Here is an 8,613-nt window from a genome sequence, read left to right on the forward strand (position 1 = left end):
CATTTATCAACATGCTTCACCCAAGAATGAGACCATACAAATGTACTCTACAGGTTCTTGCTTGGACTTTTGCTTGTATTCTCAGTGTACTCATATATTAGCTGTCCTATTTATCCCCATTCCATTTTGCAGGTATCTTCATGACACTGCATAACTTTTGGATTTTCTTTCTTTGAAAGAGACAGAAAAGGCAGGCATGCAGATGATGTGATATTATTTACCAAAACAGGAGTGATCTCTCTCTCTTCTTTTTAAAGATTTATTTATTTACGTGAAATGCAGAGTTACATAGAGCTTGAAACAGAGGCAAAGAGAGAAGTCTTCCATCTGCTGGTTCACCCCCAACATGGCCACATGTGCCAGAGCTGCGCCAATCTGAAGCCAGGAGCCAGGAACTTCTCCCGGGTCTCTCATGTGGATGCAGGGTTCCAAGGACTTGGGCCATTTTGCACTGCTTTCCCAGGCCATAGCAGAGAACTGGGTTGGAAGTAGAGCAGCCGGGACTTGAACCACTGCCCACATGTGATGCAGGCACTGCAGGCAGTGGCTCTACCCGCTACACCACAGTGCGGGACCCAGGAGTGATCTCATTAGCTAAGTGCACCAGCTGCCTTAATAGCTTCAGAAGCAGTGATTAAACATCACTGTTGTAGCACTTAGATAGATTTATAAGTTTTCTCATTGTACATTTTCAGTGAATTTATTTTGGGAGTTAATATTGATCAAAGGTACCACATACTTTTCTGAGTATCCCAAAGCCTATAGTTTTGTTGCCCCATAAGATGTTTGCCACTTTACCCTCTTTCCCAGTGTACTTACTCATTTTTTAAAAAGATTTTTTTGTTTTATGTGAAAGTCACAGGTGCATGGGGGGGTGGGGAGAGGGATCTTCCATTGTTAGTTGACTGCCCAGATGTCCCTAATGACCGGCTGGGCCATGCTGAAATCAGGAGCAGCAGCTTCGTCTGGGTCCCTGACTTGGTCCTGGGACCAAGCACTTGGGCCATCCTCAGGTTCTTTTCCAGGCACAGAGGCAGGGAGCTGGATCAGAAGACTTGAACTGGAGCCCTTCAGGGATGCTAGTGTTGCAGGAGGAGGCTTTATCCTCTGGGCCACAACGAAGACTCCAATGTATTTTCCAGTGCCTTTCCTGATGGATAATACACAGTCTATTTTTCCAAACATTCCCTGAAGTACAGTTGTACCAGTTCCACTACTGATTAGTTACTGAAATAAATACTTTGATTTCTATCTTTGCCTAGAGTCATATTTATGACCTTATGAAAATTGTACACTATTTTCTTACATTTAAACAACATAAAAGAGGAGTGGGGAGGGTGATTGTAAGGCCACCTCAAACCACAACCAAACACGAGTAACGGAAAGGGTTTATTGGGGGAAAATCAGACAGACCAGAAGGAAGGGGCGAAGAAGGAAAAGGAGAGAGAGGGGAGAGTGTAAGGGAGGGATATATATAGAGAGAGAGAATGAGAGAGCTCTTGCACCCACTGGCTCACTCCTGGAACAGCCAGTCAGCCCGTGCTGGGCCAGGCCGATGCCAGGAGCCAGGAACTCCATTCAGGTCCCCACATGGGTGTCAGGGTCCCAGCACTTGAGTCCTCATCTGCTGCCTCCCAGAATGCATTAGCAGGAAGCTGGGTCAGAAGCAGAGCAGCCAGGAATCAAGCCTGCTATTGAATGTGAGTTTTGGGCTTCTGAACTGTGGGTTATCCAACCACTTATGTTGAATGCTCCTTTTTCTATTAAATAAGGTGATGTTTTGAGTTTTTCTGCAGTCTGAACATACACAATGCTTCTGTACTTGTATTCATCCCCCTCCTCTGACAGCAGGTGTCTTGTGAGGTGTTTGGTCCCTTCCTGTTCTCCTGCCCATGTAACTCATCTCCTGGCTGAGGTTCTGTCTCCTGTCTGCAGAGTCTTCCTCAAGAATCCTTTCTACCACTCTGTCTCCATCTACTCAGTCTGGACAGCCGAGGTCTCACTCCCCTGCCTTTCCTCACTACAAATGCAAAATAAGACACACCCTTGGCTTTGCTGTCCATTTCTCACAGTGCATTTGGCCTCAGCACTCCTCACTTCAAGGGACTCCCAGGGCTTGGGTGATTGACAGCCGTGATATTGCTACAGATCACATCCCCATCAAGGTAAGGATTACCATCAGCCCCTCCTGTGCCCCCTCAGTCACTGTCCAGCTCCAGATCCCAGCACGTGGTCATCACCACCCTCCTCTGCTGAGCACGTCCTTGGGGGAGCATTCATGGGAAACACAAGTATCCACTTTCTGTACAGTCAGAGACGTCTGTCCACAGAGCCTTTCCTCAAATGTCCTTGTCACAAATTTTCCAGGAATCTTCCTTCCAACTCCTCAGCCAGCCCATCACACTATTGGCCACAGCCTGTGAACTGACAAATACTCGCAGGCCTGGGTGTTTTTCCCCAGTCAAGTGAGCAGTCAGGTGCTCTTCACCCCTGTGCTCACTGACGTCCCAGAAAGGGGCTGCAGTGCTGCCACTGCCCACTGGGTGGTGCCTGCCTGTGGTCAGAGCCATTTGTAAGTCAGGCTGAGCCTTCTCTCCCCTGTCAGGTGATCCTAGGAGCTCCCATGGGACCACAGGCACAGACTGGGTGGGGAAAGGCAATGCTGTGTGAGGGAGGGGCCATGGGCATTGGGCCGTGTCTTCCTGTGACTCAGCTGTGAGTGCAGGGCCTGCTCAGTGGATGCTGCATGCAGTACACTCTCCCATGTGATGATGGAGCGGGGCTGTGCATGCCCTACTGTGCAGCCTCTGAATCAGCGCACAGCCAGTGTGACAGTTAGAGAGAGAGAGAGAGAGAGAGAGATCTTCCATCTGCTGTTTCACTTCCTAATGGCTACAACAGCTAGGGCTGAGCCAGGCTGATACCAGGAGATAGGAGCTACTTCCAGGTCTCCCATGTGTGTGGTAGGGGCCTAAGCACATGGCCATCTTGCACTGCTTTTCCAGGCCATTAGCAGGGAGATGTAATGGCTGTGCAGCAGATGGGGCTCCAACTCGTGCCCATATAGGATGTAGGCATTGCAGGCTGACACATCACCTGCTGCATCACAGAGTCAGCCTCAGAGAAAAAATATTTTTTGCAACAAGAGGCATGGTGGGAGCTTGTAGTTGGAGAGGCAAACAGAAGAGTGGAAAACCACAGCTTGGAGTGTGACACTGGGTTCAAGTCCTGCCTTCAGCACCATTTACCACCGTGTGATGTTGGGAAAATATCAGAGAGAGAGACTAGAGAAGAGCCTAGGGAAAAGCCGGATGGAAAAAGTGCCGGAAGAAGTTAGGATTGAAAGCGAAAGTGAAAGCTGGAAGAAACTTAGACTCGGATATGGACTATGGAGGGGAAGTTAGGAGAAATCTATGGTTGAAAGCAAAAGTGAAAGCTAGAAGAAACTTAGACTCGGATACGGACTGTGGGGAGAAGCCAGGAGAAATGAGAGAGAAATATTGTTGGAAGAAAAGTTAGGAAACATACCGGGTAGAGAAAAATATATGTTAGGGAAAGTGAAGCCGTGGGGGCAGGCCAAAGCAGAGACGTAAGCTAGGTTGGAATCCGTCAGATTAGCCCGGGGAGCAAAAGACGGGAAGCCAAACCGAAAAGCGGAGATGTAAGCTAGCTTGGATTTCGTCAGGTTAGCCCGGGGAACTTAGACTGAAAACTAAACCAACCGATGGCAGAAATGTGAGCTAGGCTGTGATTCGCGGAAGCCGCTGAGTGCAGAGAAAGCGCGTGGAGCACAAGCAGAGAGAGCGCACGGGGCGCGAGTAGATAGGAAGTGCGGGGCTGGCGCGGAGGCCGTGGTGCAGGCGCGAAGGGGCGCAGAGACCGCGGAGCGCGCGCAAGGCCGGGAAGCCACGCAGATGAGAGAAGCGCGGGCTGAAGCCGCCCAGAGCCGGGAAGCTGCCGTGGGGCGAGGTGCCGAGAAGCCCCCTGGGGTGGGTGCCGGGAAGCCACGGGGATAAGAGAAACAGAAGTTTAGAAGTAAAATGAGAGAAATAGGAATGCTGGCAGATAGAAGTAAAATAGGAGAGATAGGAATGCCCGGAGATAGAGAAATAGAGAAAAATAAGGCCTCCCCACAACATGGCAATGAGAGAGCTCAGATTCGGTCTGCCTGATTAATGAGGCGGTGAGCACCTGCGGGCGGCTAGCAGCTTATGCGCCGCAGGTCACTGAAGACAGGCACGTTATCAACACCAATAAGTCTCCCCACAACAGGGCAATGAGAGGGCTTGGATTCGGTCTGCCTGATTAGGCGATAAGCACCTGCAGGCAGAATATCCGCTGCAGGTCACCGAAGATAGGTATGAATCAACATCAATAAGTCTCCTCACAATACGGCAATGAGAGAGCTTGGATTCGGTCTGCCTGATTAAGGCGATAAGCACTTGCAGGCAGCTCGAGCAGAGCATGCACTGCAGGGCACCGAACACAGGCACGCATCAGCGCCTAAAAACCTCCTCACAACATGGCGAAGAGAGGACCCAGATTCGGTTTGCCTGATTGGTAGGGCTTGTAAGCACCTGTGGGCAACTCTAGCAAACAGAGCAGAGTGTGTGCCACGGGGCACCGAAGACAGGTGCGTATCAACGCCAAAAATAAAAAGAAAGGGGGAACTGTGGGGAGCAACTCGGACTAGACTAAGTTACTGGAATTAAGACTTATTCTATACATCTGCTCTCCCACAACATGGCGCTGGGAGAGGAGTAAACAACTTTTACACAGCTGCCTCCAGTTCGACCAGTAACCTGCAGGAGCTGATCCTGCTCCTGATTGGAGGAGAGCAGCGTACTCGGCATGTGGGTAGCAGAGTTGGGATTGGTGGAAGAGGACTATAAAGGAGGAGAGAGACAACATGCACCAGGAACACCTGAGGAACATCTGAGAAGCCCCCGAGAGAGCCAGCCGGCGGTGTGCCGCTCCCCCGCAGAAGTGGGGAAAGTGGCAGGGGGAACCACCCTTCCACGGAGGTGGAAGGACGGCAGCCAACCCGGGAAGAACCAGCAGCAAACCCGGGAAGGGCCGAGAACACAAAAGAACAGCGCAGGGTCCTGTGTCGTTCCTCCGCGAAGAGGGGGAGCGACACCCAGTGACTGACAAAGTGCAGCCCTTGTAAGTACCGGGCTTTGTCCTTTCTGTCACAGGAGGACGACTGTGGACCCGGCCACGCTTCCTAGAGGACATCTTTCCCACTGCAGGGAAGCTTCCTGGGGTTTGGTCAACCTGGGCCCAGCTGCAGGACAACTTGTCTCCTCTTCTGCCTCTCTCTCTCTCTCTCTCTCAGCCCTCACCTCCCTGGTTCCTGATTCCAGGCTGACTTGGGGTTCTCCTCACTGGGTGACCATGCTCTGTGTCAGTGTCTGCCTGGGGCTACTGGAGGGGATGGGTTGGGGTCCTGATGCTCTGGGACAGTGGCCCTGAGGCTGCCCCTGGGGGCACTGCTCTCCTGGGAGGTGACCATGGCAGACCCCTCTTCCAGTGACAGCCAGGCTCCAGGGTCCCCTGGCAGCAGGAGGCCTGTCCCTGGCTGACCTCAGGCCCCCTGCAGTGCCTTTCTGAGAAAGCTCAGGGCTGCCTGCAGGGAAATTTCAGGATCTGTTCTGCTGATGCCAAGGATGGGGCCCAACCTCCTTCCCAGAGATTTACTCAGAGAGCTCAGGGCTGCACACGTGCGTCTCCTGCAGCTCTGGAGCTTCTCTGGGGTACCAGAGGCCATTCCTCTGCAGTGCAGTCAGCAGAAAGGTGAGACCTCTGCCTCCAGGTTCCGTGGGAGCTCAGAACCCTGACCTGTGCAGCTGCCCCATCACATACACACTGACCACCTTCCACCTTCCCACCTCCCTGGATGGACAGAGGTGCTGATGACCCAGCTGTAGGGAGATGGGTTTGCCATGAAATGAAGACAGGAGCTGACAGTGAAACCTGTGAAGGGTTTCGTGGATTATGTGACATAATCTGCTCACAGGCCCTGTCAGCTGGGTGTGCAGAAGCATGAATACTACAAGCACAAAAGGAGGCCAAGAGCAGGAGAGAGAGAGCCTGGCCCCAGGACGCCCGCAGGAGAAGCAGGAGTGAGAGCAGCTGAGCCCAGGTTGCACTGTGTGCTCTGCCCACGGCAGCCTTGGCGTGCAGCCCCATCGGCCCCTGACTTTCAAACCAGTCCATAGCACAGCGTGTGTGTCCATCCTAGATCAAGGCTGAGTGTTCCCAGCCCCCAGGACAATCCCGCCTGTCCCTTCCCGACCTCACCTCCTCCTCAGCCGGCCAGGGGTCCAGCTCCTCGCGCCACTTCTCTCACTGCAGCTCCTCCTGCTGCTCTCTCATTGCATGCATTTGTAGTCCTGCACTGCGTGGTGTTTTGGGTCTGGGTTTCAGGATTCCTGTCCTCATTTCTTAGGTTTCTGGACTGCATTGTCAGCCTTCCTGCTGGGAAGGGCTGCTGTCAGTGCTGGCCACAAGGGGGCAGCAGAGGGCTGGGAAACCCGGTGCCGCTGGCGCTGCCTCTGGGTTGGCCCTGCTTCCTCTGGGGCCTGCTGCTGTGCAGAGTTCTGGAGCAGGGGTTTGGAGCCAGGATCTCCGCACTGTTGGGAACACGCACTCCTTTAAATAATAAGGAGCTCACGGAGAAGGAGAATGAAAAGGAAGGTTATTTTGGTAGAAAGCATTGTGACTTTCATGAGCAGCTTTTCCCTAAACGCATTTCCAGGGACTTCTGGAAGAGCTCCCCCCAGGTCCTTGGCCTCCCCTCTGCCACCAGATCCCTGGACACCGCTAGGGCTGCCCCCCACGTGGTGGCCCCACTGGGAGCAGGCGGAACTCTGGGGGGAGCTGGCGCCGGCAGGGCTGACCCTGGTGGGTTCCTCACCTCGGGACCCCGGGTCTCAGCTGCGACAGGAGGACAGCAGAGGCCTCACAGTAATGCAGGAGGACGGGCAGGGACACTCTGTGTGTGCTGCTCAGAGGGAAACGCGGGGGAGTGAGCGGGGCCGAGTGTGTGGTGGGGGCCGTGGGACAGCAGAGGGCAGGCTTCCATCCAGTTCTCTCAGCCTCCCTTCTCAGGGTTTTATGGCGCCTCAGCAGCCTCTGCCTTTCGGGGGACAAGACCGGGGTCTTTCTCTTCACCACTTCCTGTAGTCCCTCCGCCAGGATTTGCCTGCTGCACCCTTGCCCAGGCAGGGCCTGATCTACACGGAACCAGAGGCGAAGGGTCAGAGAATTCCTCCAGGTCGCTGACGCCCCCATCTGGGCAGCACTGGCGCTGGTGCTCGGGGCCCAGCCACTGCCCAGCCCGGGAAAGCGCTGAGGCCCTGTGGGAGGAGGGGTCCATCGGCCCCGCCCTACCCGGATACATCCGGGCTTCTTTCTTCATAATCCTGCCTTCCTCTCTGCTTCCTGCCTTTTTTTTTTCATTTTATTTATCCATTTGAGATGTAGAGTCACAGAGAGAGGGAGAGACAGACAGAGAAAGGTCTTCCATCCACTGGTTCACTCCCCAGATGGCCGCAATGGCCAGAATTGAGCTGATTGGAAGCCAGGAGCTTAATCGTGGTCTTCGCCGTGGGTTCAGGGACTGAAGGACTTGGACCATCTTCTGCTTTTCCAGGCATGGCAGGGAGCCTGATAGGAAGTGGAGGAGCCGGGACTCGAACCGGCGCCCGCTTGGCATGTCGGTGCTGTTGCCTCCTTCCTTGATGCTCTTTCTTTGCTTGTGCCATCATCTTTCCACTTCGTTTCAAATTTTTATTTATTTTTGCTTATTTATTAGTCTGATAAATTTATTAAACTTTCATGTGGGCGCCATTGTCCTGGCTGCTCCACTTCCTGTCCAGCTCCCCACTGGTGCACATAGGAAAACAGTAGAAGATGAACAGCTTGGCTGTTGCAGCCATCTGGGGAGTGAATCAGCAGATGGAAGACCTCTCTCTCTGTCTCTCCCTCTCTCTGTCTGTAACTCTGCCTCTCAAATAAATAAGTAAATTTTTTAAAAGAAATTAGATTATAAAATTTTGCACCAAAGTAAACTGATCTTTTGATTCTGTTTTCCATGTTTTGAGGCTCCTTGTGCATCTCAGTGGTTGCAGGGAAGGGAGACCTCCTCACCTGCCCTGGACCTTCAGGTGTGGACGTGGGCTGAACGCCTGTTCTGAGCTGGGTTGGGCAGGGGTCCCAGGCCATGAGTTCTCTGCTGGCAAACTCTGGCTGGCAGACCCTGGTCCTTTGTTGGGCTGAGAGCATCCAGGTGTTCCTGAGCCACATTTGCTTGTAAACATCAGTCGTGGTGCTGACAGCCTGGACTGGGGGTGGGGCACAGACTCCTCCCCCCTGAGGGGCAGATGGCAGCCAGAGGGAGAGCGTCCACCAGGGCTCTGCTCAGCAGGTTGCCTGGTCACAGCTCAGCCCACCAGCCAGGTTGATGCTGGTTACAGATGGCAAGGAAAACTTATGAAGTTGAAACAAAATGTGTACCCCAAGTGTATGTGTGTGTGTGTTCATGTGTGTAAATGTGTCTTTTCAGTTTTCATTTATTTTTCAAAAAAGGAGAAACTAGAAAACAGTTCT

Source organism: Oryctolagus cuniculus, chromosome 5, assembly GCF_964237555.1.
Source record: "Oryctolagus cuniculus chromosome 5, mOryCun1.1, whole genome shotgun sequence".
Lineage (NCBI taxonomy): Eukaryota > Metazoa > Chordata > Mammalia > Lagomorpha > Leporidae > Oryctolagus > Oryctolagus cuniculus.